Below are 19,227 nucleotides of genomic sequence, written 5' to 3'. Positions count from 1 at the left end.
TACTTTGGATTCCGTTAGTTGGTTCCTGAATCGACCGAACAGATATCGTATCGGTGATTATTGGTTAGAACACCAACGTATAGAGAGAAGAAGAAAAGAAATGAACAAAGAAAAATGAATCCTAAACTTCTTATTTATAGCAAGCAAGCAAGCAAGCACCTCAACATATTTCTGTCGATGTGGGATAGTGACGTGCCTGCCTACCTGCATGACATGCTAGCTAGCTTGCTTATATATATTAATTCAGCTGCTTCACTCGTTTTTCTCGTATAACTTTTAAAATATAACGTTTTATAAAACGACGAATATGTCTTTAGAACGAGCATATTTTTATCTACGTTTTAACCTAAGTTTCATTAAAAACGGAGTAAGGAAAAAAAATAATATATTTTATTATTAATATTAAACGTTCTTATACGACCCCATATATATCTATTTTTAATAAACCTTACTTAGCTTAATTAATCTTGTTAGCTTAATTAATATTGATTAACTGATTAATTAATCATACTAAGTATTAATTTTAGCGAGAGTTGTTACAGCTTCTGATCCTGGAACTGTGTCCACGCAAGCTGCTGATGATAAAGAATTTAAGGAATTAAGAGATCTGATCAAGAGAAGATAGAGACAGATTGAGATTCTGGAAGAGAGAGAAAGAGGAAGAGATAGAGATTGAAGGATGCTTACAATGGAGAATACTTTGGAAAGAGCGAGAAGATTGATAAAGACTGAAGATGAGACATACCAAAGACTCGACACTGAAGACTTCGTCAACATCCAAGGGGAAGTCTATTGGTGCATATGTCTGTCGACTTCGTCTTGTATCGAGTCTTGTAATAGATTAGATAGACCAGGGCATGAAGTACGAGAAAAATGAGAAACATGTAGGATGTAACCATTTCGCACGAAATGGTAAAGCCCAGTTCGCACAAAATGGCAATACCATTTCGCACGAAATGGAAGTTCCATTTCGTGTGAGGCCAACTCGTGCGAAATGGCTGGCCTATATATATGTGCCTTATTCAATTCATTTGTAACGTTTGGATTCCGGTAGCGAAGCGCTGCCGAAGTGTCTCCAGCATTGTAAAACGATCTGATATCAATACAAGAGACAGTTTAAGTGAATCTAAGTGTAATCCAGCTGAAATATCTTCGATACGTCTGTTTCCGCCTTTCGTATTGGACGAGATCTCTTCTGAATGACTCATTTGGTCGTGCAAATGATCCTACATCAATGGAGCCGTATTTGAAAAAAACTACGGGTTTATGCGGGTGGAGTGCGGTTGTTGAGTGCAGATTACGGGTCATCGGAAGCGTGGATCGGAGCAAATGTAAACCCGAGTTTTCCACCAGAGATGACATCTTACACAGCTTCCTAACATTGGGTATTTTGAATTCTTACTATTAACAGAGTTCAAGGAGGTAGATTTGGTCGGGCCCAAACCAATTGGCTTAACCGATGTCCGACTTGATGAAGAATATGAGGTTGTGGTCACCAATTTTGCGGGTTTGTATCGGTACCGGCTAGGAGATGTGGTCAAGGTTATCGGTTTTCATAATGCGACCTCGAAACTTCGATATATTTGTAGGAGAAACTTAATGCTCAATATCAACATCGATAAAAACACTGAAAAAGATTTATAGTTATCGGTCAAAGCAGCTGCAAAACTTTTAACCAATGAAAAATTCGAAGTCGTTGGCTTCACGAGCCATGTTAACCTGACCACAGATCCGGGCAACTATGTGATATTTCGGGAAGTGAGTGGGGATGCAAGTGATGCGATTTTGAAAAAGTTGGACAAGTCATTTGTCGATGCAGACTATGTGAGTTCAGGAAAAAGTCAACGCGATTGGACCTTTAGAGCTCCGGGTTCTACAGAGGGCAACCTTTCAGAAGATTCTTGATCATTATATTGGGTTAGGGTCCGCACTAAACCAAATCAAGACATAGGCGAATGGCCAATTGATGAAGCCAAGGAGTTAGCATATTTGGGATTGAGTTGCGTTGAGGTTCATGAGATTCAAAGAAAAGAGATTTGAAAAGAGGGTTCTTCCTGTATTGGAACGGCTAAAAGTGTCGTGGATGCAACTCAAAGATCCACATCCATGACCCGACCTATGCCTCCTAATCACTTCATCTGCCCGATATACTGAAGGTAAGATTCTCACATACTTTTTTCGGTTTTATTAAACATCACCAATTTTTCATAATATAATATCAATTTGATACAGGATGTTAAGGAAGTTATGGTTGATCCTTATGTCGCTGTTAATGGCTATGCAAAAGATAGCTCAATGACTAATTTACCATTAACGAGTAGGATCATAATGCCTAATTGCACGCTTCTTTTGGCAATCATGGCATGGAAATTAACAACATAACCATTTGAGTGAGAATTTTAGGATGCATCCTTATTATTATTTTTTTTTGGCAATCATGGAGTGGGAATCGACAACATAACCATTTGAGTGAGAAATTTAGGACGCGTCTTGAATTTTTTAGGATTATTTTAAGTACACGTGCTTATTTACCTACTAGTATTAAGCCTCTGTGTTGCAGCGGTTGTCATAAAACTGTATTAAGTAGTAGCAATACTATACCACTGTTAGCGACCACCAACACCGGAAAAACTCGTAAAAACAAAATAAATAAAAACGGGAAAAAAATAACGTCGAGCGAAAAGCAGAAGTAAAATCTTTGAATCACGCACGCTCGTTGCTGAGAAATTAAACTGAAACATAAAACATAGAAAAAATAACTAAGTCCATCCGGGACCCGCGTATTGGACGAACTTGTCAAACGCAGAAAAATATATGTGATGCGACGGGCCAGTCAAATGGGAAAAAATATACAAAAAAATGTTGAACCACACACGCACGTTGCAGTGCGTTAACTCACAACATTTAGAACGAAATGAAAAACTTGGGAAAGATGAAAAGTATGGTGGACCAAAATTGAAAATAAAAAAGAGTTGAGATTAAATTGCAAAAGATGAAAAACTTTGGGTTAAAAGTAAAAAACAAAGGGTCTAAATTGTAAAATTGAAGTTATTTATTAATTTTAGATAAAGATAAGCATAAAAATAAGTGATATCTATTTATTGGTTATTAATTAATATTAATATTAAAAGAAATTTATTAAACAAAATAAATAAAATTTAGGAGGTTAAAGGAGAGAAATACCATGTGGCATTATTTGGAGTCTTTTATTATAAGTTAGATTGATATATGATATGGATATCATGAACCACAAGGAGCCAAAATCCAATGATAAATGCAAGTACTATGCTAATAATTAACCCCCAATATGTGCCATGTGATATATAAAAAAAACATAGATTCAAAATTGTATCTTTATAAAAAAAAAGTCACTTTTTCTGTTCTTAATAATGTTTTAGAATTGAAAAAAAAAAAACATAGATTCAAAATTGTATCTTTATAAAAAAAAAAAAGTCACTTTTTCTGTTCTTAATAATGTTTTAGAATTGAACAAGTGGATTTTTTTTTTTGTAAAATTAAATTTGTGTATGAAGAGACTTTTTGATAAGTTTGTAAAGTTCATGGGTTTAATCATGCTAAAAAGACCTAAAATCGTTTTAATATTTTCAACACTTTTTTTCGTGTGTAGTACGATAACTTATTATTCATTTTTTAACCAATCATCTTTTAATATAATTCATTTTTAACCAATCATCTTTTAATACAAAATTACCTATAGTAACAAATCATAACCAATTAGTACGACTATAAGTTTTAGTACATGTTCACAAGCCATATGTAAGTTTATCAAACGTTTATAACTCTTTTATAGATAACACATGTATTATTTCATACCTATTGTGTGATTTTAATTGAGTCGTTAATCTCAAGAGTTTGAATATAAATAACTTTCTCGAACTCGAGAAGCAATCCCGGGTGATTTGATGCTGATGGTAAACCGACAACGCAGACATCTAACGTGGTTTACAAGGAGATATTTTGTAAGTTATGATGTAATTTTCACTTTCAGTTTGGTGATTATTGTGTTTTTAAATGGTCATGGAGCGAATGGAAGCTTTTGGTTGCAAAACCTCTAAAATATGTAGTAATTCCACACTAAAATAGCCTTTACATGTTTTCATTCATCTATTTACTTATTATTAGCATGTATTGATTTCTTATTGTTTAATTTTTTTGAGCAAGCTTTTTACACATAAAGATTGTTAAGTACTTTTTCAGTTTTCTGTTCCTAATATGGTGTTTTTTAGAGAATGAAAACATGAAATTGATAGTATGAAAAATAAATGTAAATATAGATGCATAACACATTAATAATAGAATTGTTAGTAACGAATGATATGTAAAATAAAAACAAATCTTTATGTGTAATAAGCTTACTATAAACCCATTTATGCTTACAAAGCAAAGTTACATTTTTTTCCTTATATTAATATAGTATTTAATTTTTATAATTGTTTTGAACGTATTCTGTTTTCCACTTATAACTTTTAAGATACAATATAAAATATAGTTCTGAGTATGTCATTGTAGTGAGACGACAATCCTAAGAGACATTGAAAGGTACGTTTCAATACAAGTTTTATTCAAAATCAAACAGGTGGAATATAATTGATTTTTTTACTGTGACGAACCGAATCGATATCGTCCGAAAAGCTTTTGTATCGGTACCGACATTCATTTCCTATGGTTTCTGATATATTTCGTTAAAAATGGAGTTGTGAGATGTATTCAAATTTTCGTATGGTAAACTATATCGAGTACCGGTACAAGTTGGGTCAATTGTAGTCTATACTTTATCACGCTGCGTATGACGCTAGAGTTTCGACATAAATATTGTTTGAAAACAAGTCAGGTTAATTATAATACATTTTTATTCAATTGTATGAATTCGGATTACTTAACGTTTGAATGTAATAAGTTGTTGCCTCTTAACTTTAATAAAGTTACTATATGATGTACATATTTTTATTTATGTCTCGATATAAACTTTTTTTAGAGATCGTGTTTTGAGTAGTAATGTACAAGTGATCGAAGCACAAACATACATCTAACTAAACCAAGAACGATTCGATTTAGCGCGCCGCAACGCACGCGTGATACAAAACTAGTTATTTATTATAAGTTAGGTTCATATATTGTTTTGTTATTAGGCTAATCTTATAAACACGTTATCAGCATTGATTGCTTATTTAGATAGATCGCATTATCCTAAGATAATTTAACTTATCATCATTCTTTATTCTTTCATACATAACACATATTATAATTCAAGGTTATGATATATAATAGAAAGTTTTTTTTGCTAGGAAGGCTAGCAAGTAATTTTGACCATCAATTGATTTAATCAAAAGTTAAGATTAAATGAGTGAAATTGAAGAAAAGAAAAGAGGCGGGTTTTGTGTAAGGGAATTCTAGACAATCAAGGACAATAGTTTCTCTCTCCTACAATTCCCCCTAATTTTTTAAACGTTAATAACCTTTTCATACGACATTATTTTTTAAAAAAATTGCACCAAAAAAACGAGTGTTTTTTTATCTTTAAAACGAGTATACTATTGCTATATTTTCAAAAAAAAATTCGAAAACCTAGTTGCATAAAATGCAATGCAAAAAAACCCAGTTGTGTAAAACGCAATAGACAAAAAACGTAAAAAAAATGACTTTTTTTTAAACGCAATGCACCAAAAACGCAAAGAAATGTCTTATTTGTAAAACGCAATGGCTAGAAAACACTTAAAAATGTCTCAATTCTAAAACGCAATGTCTAAAAACACAAAAGAAAGTGTACTTTAAAAAACCCAATGGACTGAAAACACATAAAAATGTGTTTTACCTAAAACGCAATGGACTAAAAACACTTCAAAAATGTGTTTTTCTAAAACGCAATGGCCAGAAAACACTTAAAATGTCTTATTTCTCAAACGCAATGGCCTAAAAACACAAAAGAAAGTGTAATTTCTAAAACGCAATGGACTGAAAACGCATAAAAATGTGTTTTACCTAAAACGCAATGGACTAAAAACATTTCAAAAATGTGTTTTTCTAAAACGCAATGGCCAGAAAACACTTAAAATGTTTTTTTCTAAAACGCAATGGACTGAAAACACATAAAAATGTGTTTACTGATGTGTGTAAAATGCAACATATAAATTACATCAAATGAAGCATAAAACTAACCCTTTTTAAGTACTAATGTTGGAAAAAGTGTGCTTTTGTCTTCCTTTTGTATTTTCAGAGTTAAATGAGCTTAAATGAACAAAAGAAGCAAAAATGCAGCCAAATCTAACAATAATACAAGAAAAGGAACAAACGTGGCATGCCCGACCCCTCGACAGCATCTTCCCAAGAAAAAACAAGACATCAGAAGGCTGAACACGGCCCGTGCCCATCGGACACGGGGGCGTGCCCAAGTGTCTGCAGAAAAGACAAAGTTGTAGAAGCTTTTATTTCCCAACACGGGGGTGTGCCCAGTGGACACGGGGCCGTGGTCAACGCTAAGATTCGCAGAATTCAAGCAAATCTTGATAGTACAGATACGCTTCTGCATAGAGTGTGTGTAGTAGTCTCGGGATCCAAGATTGATAGTAAGAGTTCTTGACAATCAAAGGCCATGTTTGCCTAAGTCTCTCACATCACTTGGTGAAGACAAGCATTTAGTGTAATACTTTTTATTTTTAATCTTTTCGCACTTTTTATTTGGTTATGTATTAATGACTTTAATAACTAGTTTCTTATGTTGAGGGTGAAACTTCCTTATCATTTGTCCATGGTGTCTTGGCGTTATTTTACTGTCTATATAAAATAAAAGATTTACACCATTCATATCTCTACGGTCTCTATAGAGATATGTTGGCTACCTGATCGGGGGTTAAGGGAATGGTTTGGTAAGGTTCTTGCCTTGTTCAGTGTATAGATCCTGCAAGGACCTAGGTCAAGCTTACTAGGACCTCCTTCAATACCCACTGTTATTGGATGGCGGGGGTGCGAATGGCTTGATCCCCTCATATGTAAACTACTATTAATACATTAACCCGGCTACTTAGGATTGTATCCCTGCTGACTCAAACTACTTAGCCGAGGGTAACGTCACCTTCAAAAGAGGGCCTGCCACATTAGGCATTAATAACTTAATTAATTATTTTTCAATAATCCAACCCTTTAGGATTGTATTCTTGCTGACTCAAACTACTGGGGTGAGGGTGACGTCACCTTCAAAAGAGGGGCCTACTATTATAACTAAGATAATCTCTTAAAAAGTGCAAAAGTGCGGAAATAATCAAAGGTTACACTAAAGGCTAGTCGGATCCAAGTGATTAATCTTGTCTATCTGTTTTATTTTATTTTTATTTTTTTTTATTTTCAGCATTTTTAGTTTTTATTTTCATGTTTAAACCTTTTTCTAAAATTTTGATTTGATTAGACGTTGAGGATAAACCGGTACTAAAAGCTCTTGTGTCCTTGGACGACCTCGGTATCTTACCAACGCTATACTACGCTCACGATAGGTGCACTTGCCCATATGTGTGTTTAGTGTTAGTAAAATATCGTGTTTTATAAATTTAAAACTCGACTAAAGTGTTAAAAAGGGCTTAAAATATACATAAAAACCTATCACACTCGACACGCATCAAGTTTTTGGCGCCGTTGCCGGGGACACAAGGATTTTAAGAAAGTTAGGAATCAACGGCCTAATCGTTTTTCTTATTTTTCTGTTTTTTAGGGCTTTTCTTAGATTTTCAGCTTCTGCAGAGCTCAGCACGGGCCGTGCCCGCTGAACACGCCCCGTGTCCAATCTTTGGTACTGGCAATCCTGTTTTAAGTCAGACAGTAGCTGAACACGGGGTCGTGCCCATTAAACACGCCCCGTGCCCAAGTATCAGATACTGAAAACTGAACTGTAAGATCCCGACGGTTGGTAATTTCTGACACAACCATGAGCGATACTGATTTTTTACTTCCGCTCCTCTTATGGTACGTGGTGTCAAATATGTGGCGGAACTCATGAAGATTTAAAATGTTATTTTTTAAATTACAAGTCTCACTATATAGACCCATTTTTTTCCTGTAGCCTTAAGAGGGGCGAAAGTAAAAAATAATCCCTATCTCTCCCTCGAATGCTCTCAATCATCCCTTCTAGATGAAATGCTTCTTGAAGAATTATTTCAAATGGAAGATCTAATTCTTAATTGGATAAAAGAGCTTGAGATGGACATAACTAATTCATCTAAGGTATCTCAGGCACTTCGGTGTTGTTCCGTCCAGTAAGGAACCACCCGATCTGGGTAAATTCCTTAAAAATAGACAAAACTTCATAAACAGCTTCTAGACACGGGGCCGTGTCCGGGTCAGCACGCCCCCGTGTCCACCAAAAGATTCTCGTCTGACTTTTGGTCAGAATACGGACAAAAAGTGTCAGAATCTTGTCTGCACATGGGGCCGTGTCCAGCCGACACGGGGCCGTGTCCAGCGTGCTGTCATTTTCTATAAAGGCAGCAAGATTCCTGCACATTTGGGCCATTCTAAAGACAAAGATCTGGTGGGATCTTCACACATACCATCCTAGGTATATTCTAAAGAAAGTTCTCAACAACCATCTTGTCTTTTCTACTTTTGTCCATTGCCTTTTTCTTCCATTTTCCCCTCAACACCTCCATTAGAGCTTGAAATCACCATGGTTTCAAGCTTTATTGTGATGTTTGTTAGATTTTTATTCAAGGGATCTTGTTAAAAATGAGTTCTACAAGATTGTTTTAAGTTATTTCTGCTTAAAAATGCTTCAAAAGTCAGAAAAATAATTTGAAACTCCAAGATTCCTTGTTCCAAAAATCTGCAGACAGGTGAACATGGGGCCATGCTCATTGAGCACGGGGCCGTGTCCGAGGTACTGTTTCACTAGAATGAACTCTCTTTGGTTTATTTTCGTAGAATGCCTAGCCAAAACAGTGGAACCTCTTCAGCACATTCCAGAAACAGTCAAAGGGAACAAAGGCCTTCAATCGAAGCAACTCTTGTACGCTACGTGATGGCACTACGAGAAGCTCTCGACGAAATGACATCCGTAGAAGAGGTCCTAGTCGACCGTATAAATTATCTAACGGTGGGACTGGAAAATAGTTTCCAAGAAATCAACCTCTTGCACCAGAGGTTTAACATTCTTGTGACACCTCCCATGGAACCAATCCTTCCCCAAGAAGATTGGAGCTTAGCACTTGGAGTCAATAACCCCACCGGATGGGATGACATTCCCGTGGAACCTCCTCTTGACAACTTGCAAGAAGTTCCGGTGGAAGTTACACCCCCTCAAAATGATGATGCCAATGACCCTGCTTTTCTTCTCCCTAGGGAGATAGAAGAATGGCTCAACGACGTGTGAGAAACCATGCCCAGAGGAGAAGTTCTTCAAGCCTCATTCAACCGAGAAAATTATCTTTTGTCGGAAATTTTGCTCTTAAAATAAACTATAGGCTAGGACTTCTTTGCGGTTTTAGATTTCTTGTGTTGCTTGACCTACTTATCTAAGTTTTAGTTTATGCTTTTATTAGGAACTTATTGTAATTCTCTCTATTTAATGAATGATGGTTTTCAAAATTAATTGGTGTTTAGATGATGTTGTAATGGGTAAAACACACTCGTGATGGTGAAGGATACTAAGGGAAACTTGAACCAACACCCCATGCAAAAAAACAGAGCCTCCCGATAATTTTTTCTTCATTACAGTAAGTTCAGCACGGGCCGTGCCCAGCCAACACGGCCCCGTGCTCAAGAATCTGCGGAAAAACGCCCAGTTCAGGTAACTGGACACGGAGCGTGTTCACTGAACACGCGCCCGTGCCCAGCCTTCTGTTACTGGCAACCTGAACGCGGGGCCGTGCCCAGTCACCACGGGCCCGTGTCCAGATGCCCAGTAACATAAAATTTTGTTTTTAACACACCTTTTACACATTCAATCAACCTAAAAACCTATTTTTGGGACACATTGAGTACAATGTGTAATTTAAGTATGGGGGGATGCTAAAAACTTGAATTTTGCAAGTTCTAATTACAAGCCTTACACAAAACTCTATTGGAACCGCTAAACACCCAAAATTTTTTCAAAAACTTTTCATTTTTTTACTTGTCTTGGTTTAATTTGGGGATAACAAGTTCTAAAAAGGTTATATTTTTACGAATTTACAACCGATAACGTCGTGATAAAAAGAACCAACATAAGAAAATTATGAAATGGCATGATAAATCTAGTTAAAATTTGATTATATATATACTTGATCACATTAAAAACCCTTTCCCACAAAAATTGAGTTTTGATCCTTTATTGAGTATACAAATCCACATCTTTAAACTAAATGCTCATTTTTCGTTTCTTGTGTGAATAGCCGCTTGGTTTCTTACTACTCTAGAACTTGCCATGACGATACATTCCCGGTCCTTACCAACTTAAAACCAAGTAAGTAAATGATGGAGGCATTAGGACTAACCCCTTTTTCTTTCAACACCATTATTTTTTTTACTACCTACCCAAAATCCCCATAGTTAAACCCTTTTGAGTCTAAACCTTTTCATTTCTAAACCCACAAAACAAACACCCTTTACCCACCAAAACCCTTTTTCATTTTAAACCCTTTATTTTAGTAAAAAGATCGGTTTTCATGTGACATTCCTTATCAAAAAATAATTGATGATGAAGTCAAGCAATAAACAAACAAGTAATGAACTTTGTTTGAAAAATGCTTCGTTAGAATAAAAAGTCACAAAAATAAAAAGTTTTACGAAAACAAACAAATTCATCAAAAGGAACTTTTTCATACTACATTATTTTTTAAAAAAATTGCACCAAAAAAAACGAGCGTTTTTTATCTTTAAAACGAGTATACTATTGTTATATTTTCGAAAAAAAAAATTCGAAAACCTAGTTACATAAAATGCAGTGGAAAAAAACCCAGTTGTGTAAAATGCAATAGACAAAAAACGTAAAAATGACTTTTTTTAAAACGCAATGCACAAAAAACACAAAGAAATGTCTTATTTGTAAAACGCAATGTCCAGAAAACACTTAAAAATGTCTCAATTCTACAACGCAATGTCTAAAAACACAAAAGAAAGTGTACTTTCTAAAATGCAATGGACTGAAAACACATAAAAATGTGTTTTACTTAAAACGCAATGGACTAAAAACACTTCAAAAATGTGTTTTTCTAAAACGCAATGGCCAGAAAACACTTAAAAATGTCTTATTTCTAAAACGCAATAGCCTAAAAACACAAAAGAAATTGTAATTTCTAAAACGCAATGGACTGAAAACGCATAAAAATGTGTTTTACCTAAAACACAATGGACTAAAAACACTTCAAAAATGTGTTTTTCTAAAACGCAATGGCCAGAAAACACTTAAAACTGTTTTTTTCTAAAACGCAATGAACTGAAAACACATAAAAATGTGTTTACTGATGTGTGTAAAATGTAACATATAAATTACATCAAATGAGGCATAAAACTAACCCTTTTTAAGTACTAATGTTGGAAAAAGTGTGCTTTTTGTCTTCCTTTTGTATTTTCAGGATTAAATGAGCTTAAATGAACAAAAGAAGCAAAAATGCAGCCAAATCTAACAATAATACAAGAAAAGGAATAAACATGGCATGCCTGACCCCTCGACATCATCTTCCCAAGCAAAAACAAGACATCAGAAGGCTGAACACGCCCCGTGCCCATCGGACACGGGGGCATGCCCATCTGACACGGGGGCTTGCCCAAGTGTCTGCAGAAAAGACAAAGTTGTAGAAGCTTCTATTTCCCAACACGGGGGCGTGCCCAGCGGACACGGGGCCGTAGTCAACGCTAAGATTCGCAGAATCCAAGCAAATCTTGATAGTACAGATACGCTTCTGCAACGAGGTTGTGCCCAGCGGACGCTGGGGCGTGGTCAACTAATGCAGACAAACTGCAATTAATGAAGAAAGAGAAAGTGGATGGACACGGGGCCGTGTCCGGGCTTCTGTGCAGGCGATAAATAGAGGTGCTTGGTTCACTTCAAAGGCATCCCTTGGCAAACCACCTCTCTCACACTTCACCCACCCTCCACCACCATCACAACCCACATCCACCACCATCATCCATCATCCATCATAGAGTGTGTGTAGTAGTCTCGGGATCCAAGATGGATAGTAAGAGTTCTTGACAATCAAAGGCCATGTTGCCTAAATCTCTTACATCACTTGGTGAAGACAAGCATTTAGTGTAATACTTTTTACTTTTAATCTTTTCGCACTTTTTATTTGGTTATGTATTAATGACTTTAATAACTAGTTTCTTATGTTGAAGGTGAAACTTCCTTATCATTTGTCCGTGGTGTCTTGGCGTTATTTTACTGTCTATATAAAATAAAAGATTTACACCATTCATATCTCTACGGTCTATGATGGAGAGTGTGAGACATGGATATTTAAGTGCTTATCTTACATATTTTATGCGGTTTTATATGATTATATGTTTAGAATTGGATTATTGCGAGTGGTTGTATGTTTGCAGGTTAAACGCGTGAAATGGATGAAGTTACGGCGTTTAACGATGAAGCGGGACATGTGATATTAATAAAGGCAGCCAACATTGAACTACACGCAGACCAAGGTAGGACTTCAGGTGGACTTATTGTGGCGGCAAGATATGTGAATAAAAGTGATGGCTATTATTAAATCAGCATCAACATTATATATCATCACGGCATATTTGGACTACATGTGGGGGTGTGTGTTTGAAAAAGTCATTTTATTGATTTAATTATGAATGCAAATCAAAAAAGAAACAGTAACATCCTCATGGGGTTTACGGCATCCACATGGGGCTTACGGCTGGCTTCGAAAAAATGAAACATTGGGCACACGTGATTGTGTATTGAAGAGGTTTAAAAGTTTTTTTAAAACCCTAAGGGGGATAACTTCCATATCATCGACTTTTGGCAGAGATATACACTATTTTTGGCTCTGAACATCACACGATCATCAATCATCATTCATCATCCGCACACAGATTCGATCATGCATTCAACCGTCTACCAAGCTTCGGAAGATTGTTCACCCATCATTAGCGGCTAGTCGTCCCGTGACCATCTCCGGGACTAGGGTTTGTGTTAGAACTTTGGGTTTGCTTATTGTTACAACTTTTTGGATTAGGATTCGATTAAACATTCGGTTAGTCGTTCCTATTGTTTTTGTTTTGATTAAACAGTATTTGATTATCGTGATCATTTGAGTTCATCAATTACTTGGTTTGTTCATCAACAACCGGGATTAAATTCTAGGGTGTCATTGTTTTAAACCTTTAATCATTGAACTTGATTATGTTTATGAAATCTGAAATTGGTAATTAACTGGATTACTATTCATTTGCATCAATCTTTTGGTTTCGATCGTGGATCATTGTAATCAAATATATTGTCCGTTAAGTATTTATCAAAACAAGTTTTACAAATCATGTCTATGTGATTTCCGTTTAGGAGTAACTAAGTAACCTGATTTTCTGAATAACTTGAAAACCCGGAGATTGGTCCCTTTTTCTCATAATTGTTTACAACTTTAATTTACATTTGTTTTCACAATCATTCTCAAAACTTAAAAAAAAGCAATGAGTTTAGACATAGATGATAATTAAAACAACGAGCTTTCATACTTTCCACTGATTCCCCGTGGATTCGACACCCTACTTGCCCTTTACTAGTAAAAGGTGAATAGGACATTTTCACTTATATTTTTGACCGACCTTACGACATCGATCAAAATGGCGCCGTTGCCGGGGAATCGGTGCGCTTAGTTTTTAGCAAGTTGTTTTTATTTAAAAAAAATATATAAAAAATTAGAAAAAAACAAAAATCCAAAAATATTTCTTTTAGTTTTTAGTTTTTTTTATGTTAGTTTTCTACGCGGGTATTTTAGTTTGTTTGTGCAGAAAGTGAAATATGTGGATCATGGATAGTGCTCATCAGTCATGCCCTTGTTGTGGGAAAATTCACACACATGAAGATTGCCTATTATTTTGGACAGACCCAGTGTTTTGGAAAGAAAAATTGATGTCTGGGTATAAGGCAACTTCATATCAGGGACACTATCAGTCAAATGTCAACCACAAGTATGAGCAAAATTTGGATTATGATGATTACGAATCCGAGGTGGTGCATTTCTCAAGATACCAAGAAGATTATAATGGTAGTTACCATGACTACACTGAGTCAACATACACTGATTTTAATATGCGAAATCAATGGTGCAATCATGGTAATTACCAAGGGAGTTCAGATCAGCCACACCAAAGTCAAGATGATTGTCAAGGTAAACACCAAAATTCTAAACTTGATGAAATCATGGATATTATGTTGGAGGTGGCACAAGAGAGTAGGTTGAGAACTGAGGCTCTGGTCCAACGATCGAATCAAATAGACTAACAAATTGCAACATTGAAGGTTGTAAAGGATAATACCACATCCATTCCTGCATTTGTTGAAGAAACACAAGAAATACTAGTTTTGGTTGTTGAAGATGAAGAAGAGGTTGAAAGTCTTCCTGAACTTGAAGTTATATGTTTAAACCTACATGAAGACTTAGCACCTACTGAAGAGCTAGAGACTGATGTAGTCCAAGTTTATCCCGAACCACATCATATTTTGATTACTCCAACTAACAAAGTCGGGGATGATGGCTCGAGTGGGAATAAGAGAAAGGTGAGTAAAGAAGACCTTGGACAGGGTACACTGAAATGGCTGTACAATGATCCAACAGGCGTATTCATGATAGGAAAGAAGGTGAAGACCCGACATGTCAATTATCGAACACACCATGGAAATTCGGCAGGCAAATGTGGATTTCACTGGTTCCGTACTGACTCAACAAATATTGTTGGCACAAGAGAGCAGATAGGAATTTGGAATGTCAATTACCGAGCATATGCAGGAAACTCGGTGGATAAATGTTCACTTCGACCTCCATGAACGAACGTCAGGTACGGTCTGGCTGAAGACCCATAAACTTAGCGCTCTCGGAAGGCAACCCGAGTTTGTATGTCAGTGTCCGTTTTGTTCTTCACCATGGCGGCAAGCAAGTGTGGGGAAGTTTCACTTGATCAGGTACATGTACTCTTTCCTTTATCTTTGTTTGTTGCCTGGTGGTCATGTTCTTTTATGTGTGTTTTTGTATTTGGTGGTGTTGAGCTATTGTGTGTTAGGGAATGTGTTTATGTTATATGTGTTAGGGATTGGTCGCTCATGGGGTTAGTTTGTTAGTATTCCCAGGTTTGTTTTAAAAGCACTGTACATTGGGGACAATGTCGCCCAAGTGTGGGGATGGGAAACCCGGGTAGGCAAAGGCTTGGGACAAGAGTTTGAAAGAGGTAGAAAGTGATTGAAAACGATGAAAACTGAAAAAAATGAAAAGTTGAAAATTGTTGAAAATTTTAAAGAATTTCACCGCCTTAAGTGAACTAACTGGATATGAAAACCGAATGTTTCAATCACTAATGGGTCCCTTGCCAGTAGTAAACTAATATAGTCCCTTGTCATGGTCGTTCCTTTAAGTTTCATGAGAGTAGGTCCGACAGGTGTTTTTAGGATAAAAGAATTGAGAAGAGATGTCTATTTAGGGATAACATGCTTTAGATTGCATATGCTACGTGTCGGCAACCTTTTACCTTTTCTTTGGTGAGAATTTTGAGCCTGTAGAATGATAGAATGATTTACATTACGACTTCATTTGTCAAGAGCAGGCCACATGTTATTCTGTGTTAGAACTTGTATGATTTGATACATGCTGAGACTGTGGTTTGACATGTGCACGTAAATGATAAAGGCATTAGGATATCCTGTACACCCGTTGTGTTTGTTTCCTGTTCATCGAACCATTACCCTTAGTAGCCCTGTTGAGCCTATTTACCTTTCGTTTATCCACCTATTGTGAAATTTTTTGATATCGACCGTGAATGACAAATTATGAACATTTGAAAAAAAAACAAAGAAAAGAAAAAAAAATAGAAAAAGGAAAAAGAACAAAAATAGAAGTTTTGTGAATATTGTTTGTATTCTTGGGTAGAAACCAACCCAAAAGAATGTTATGTTTGCAAATAAAGTTGTCGTGGTTTGGTCGTTTGTTTGTTCGCCATATAAAAATCTAAATATAAGCCGAAAATCTTCCTACCCTTAGCCTAAGCCCAAAACCGAAAGTCCTTTTGATGTGTGCCATGTTATATGATACAGTGGAAGTGTGATTGTTATGCAAGCTTATGATTACAAAATTTCATATTTGGTTTTGAGTGTTATACATACTAGCACATTACACGCTAGTTCACTTGTTAAACCGAGAGGAGAGTTTATCGGGAGGGGCGTGTAGCATGTGTATAATCCTAAGCATGCTAGTTTTGAATAGACAAGTCTTCAGTTTTAGAAGTTATATCAATTGCTTGTCGGACTGTCAATCTCGATTGTGTTAGTCTATGGAACGGGTATGACTTGGGACTTAATCTGTTGCGTCGGTATAGGGGTTTAGAGGTGTTGTTACTATGGTGAGTAGTTCCATAACGGTTTGCTTGAGGACAATCAAAGGTAGGTGTGGGGATGTGATGGAGAGTGTGAGACATGGATATTTAAGTGCTTATCTTACATATTTTATGCGATTTTATATGATTATATGTTTAGAATTGGATTATTGCGAGTGGTTGTATGTTTGCAGGTTAAACGTGTGAAATAGATGAAGTTACGGCGTTTAACGATGAAGCGGAACATGTGATATTAATAAAGGCAGCCAACTTTGAACTACACGCAGACCAAGGTAGGACTTCAGGTGGACTTATTGTGGCGGCAAGATATGTGAATAAAAGTGATGGCTATTATTAAATCAACATCAACATTATATATCATCACGGCAGACTTGGACTACATGTGGGGGTGTGTGTTTGAAAAAGTCATTTTATTGATTTAATTATGAATGCAACTAAAAAAGGAAACAGTGACATCCACATGGGGTTTACGGCATCCACATGGGGCTTATGACTGGCTTCGAAAAAATGAAACATGGGGCGCACGTGATTGTGTATTGAAGAGGTTTAAAAGTTTTTTTAAAACCCTAAGGGGGATAACTTCTATATCATCGACTTTTGGCAGAGATATACACTATTTTTGGCTCTGAACATCACACGATCATTAATCATCATTCATCATCCGCACACAGATTCGATCATGCATTCAACCGTCTACCAAGCTTCGGAAGATTGTTCACCCATCATGAGCGGCTAGTCGTCCCGTGACCATCTCCGGGACTAGGGTTTGTGTTAGAACTTTGGGTTTGCTTATTGTTACAACCTTTTGGATTAGGATTCGATTAAACATTCGGTTAGTCGTTCCTATTGTTTTTGTTTTGATTAAACAGTATTTGATTATCATGATCATTTGAGTTCATCAATTATTTGGTTTGTTCATCAACAACCGGGATTAAATTCTAGGATGTCATTGTTTTAAACCTTTAATCATTGAACTTGATTATGTTTATGAAATCTGAAATTGGTAATTAACTGGATTACTATTCATTTGTATCAATCTTTCGGTTTCGATCGTGGATCATTGTAATCAAATATATTGTCCGTTAATTATTTATCAAAACAAGTTTTACAAATCATGTCTATGTGATATCCGTTTAGGAGTAACTAAGTAACCTGATTTTCTGAATAACCTGAAAACCCGGAGATTGATCCCTTTTTCTCATAATTGTTTACAACTTTCATTTACATTTGTTTTCACAATCATTCTCAAAACTAAAAAAAAACAATTAGTTTAGACATAGATGATAATTAAAACAACGAGCTTTCATACTTTCCACTGATTCCCCATGGATTCGATACCCTACTTGCCCTTTACTAGTAAAAGGTGAATAGGACATTTTCACTTATATTTTTAACCGACCTTACGACATTGATCAGTCTATATAGAGATATGTTGGCTACCTGGTCGGGGGTTAAAGGAATGGTTTGATAAGGTTCTTGCCTTGTTCAGTGTATAGATCCTGCAAGGACCTGGGTCAAGCTTACTAGAACCTCCTACAATACCCACTGGTATTTGATGGCGGGGGTGCGAATGGCTTGATCCCCTCATATGTAAACTACTATTAATACATTAACCCGGCTACTTAGGATTGTATCCTTGCTGACTCAAACTACTTAGCCGAGGGTAACGTCACCTTCAAAAGAGGGCCTGCCACATTAGGCATTAATAACTTAATTAATTATTTTTCAATAATCCAACCCTTTAGGATTGTATTCTTGCTGACTCAAACTACTGGGGTGAGGGTGACGTCACCTTCAAAAGAGGGGCCTACTATTATAACTAAGATAATCTCTTAAAAAATGCAAAAGTGCGGAAATAATCAAAGGTTACACTAACGGCTAGTCGGATCCAAGTGATTAATCTTGTCTATCTGTTCTATTTTATTTTTATTTTTTTTTATTTTCAGCATTTTTAGTTTTTATTTTCATGTTTAAACCTTTTTCTAAAATTTTGATTTGATTAGACGTTGAGGATAAACCGGTACTAAAAACTCTTGTGTCCTTGGACGACCTCGGTATCTTACCAACGCTATACTACGCTCACGATGGGTGCACTTGCCCATATGTGTGTTTACTGTTAGTAAATATCGTTTTTTATAAATTTAAAACTTGACTAAAGTGTTAAAAAGGGCTTAAAATATACATAAAAACCTATCACACTCGACACGCATCATTACCTAAAACGCAATGGATTAAAAACACTTCAAAAATGTGTTTTTCTAAAACGCAATGGCCAGAAAACACATAAAACTGTCTTATTTCTAAAACGAAATGGACACAAAAAAACTGTCTGTGAATTGTCTGAACCAGGATGTAGGAGATCAAAAATTGTCTTTGAATTTTTTTCTTCGAAATTAGGCAATTTCTGGAAAATTAAATTTTCTGATGCATTTTTATTAAAACAATTTAATCAAAAAAAAATTTCCAAGCTGACCTGGCCAGGGGCTGCCGCCCCTTGGACCCTGCTCCCAGGGCGTTGCCCCCGGACCCCCGCTAAGATCGTAAAACGCAATGACTCAATTCAAAAACCCAGATCGTAAAAATGCAATACAAAAAATTCTTACATAGATCGAAGCCGATTTTTTCAGATTTCTTCAACGATTGACGAATTTTGAATGTTAGAAACACTTATCAGCGATCGAATCGAACGAATCGAGT

The 19,227-nt window shown here is 36.0% G+C and overlaps 1 pseudogene; it reads left to right on the top strand.

Annotated features, from left to right (window-relative positions):
* Positions 1-1,234: 1,234 nt before the first annotated feature.
* Positions 1,235-1,951, top strand: LOC110933151 (annotated as a pseudogene).
* The last annotated feature ends 17,276 nt before the right edge of the window (positions 1,952-19,227 follow it).

This window comes from Helianthus annuus, chromosome 4 (genome assembly GCF_002127325.2).
Source record: "Helianthus annuus cultivar XRQ/B chromosome 4, HanXRQr2.0-SUNRISE, whole genome shotgun sequence".
In the NCBI taxonomy this organism is placed as follows: Eukaryota; Viridiplantae; Streptophyta; class Magnoliopsida; order Asterales; family Asteraceae; genus Helianthus; species Helianthus annuus.
Note: the sequence above shows the minus strand (reverse complement) of the source record. Positions and strands in the feature narration are given on the sequence as shown.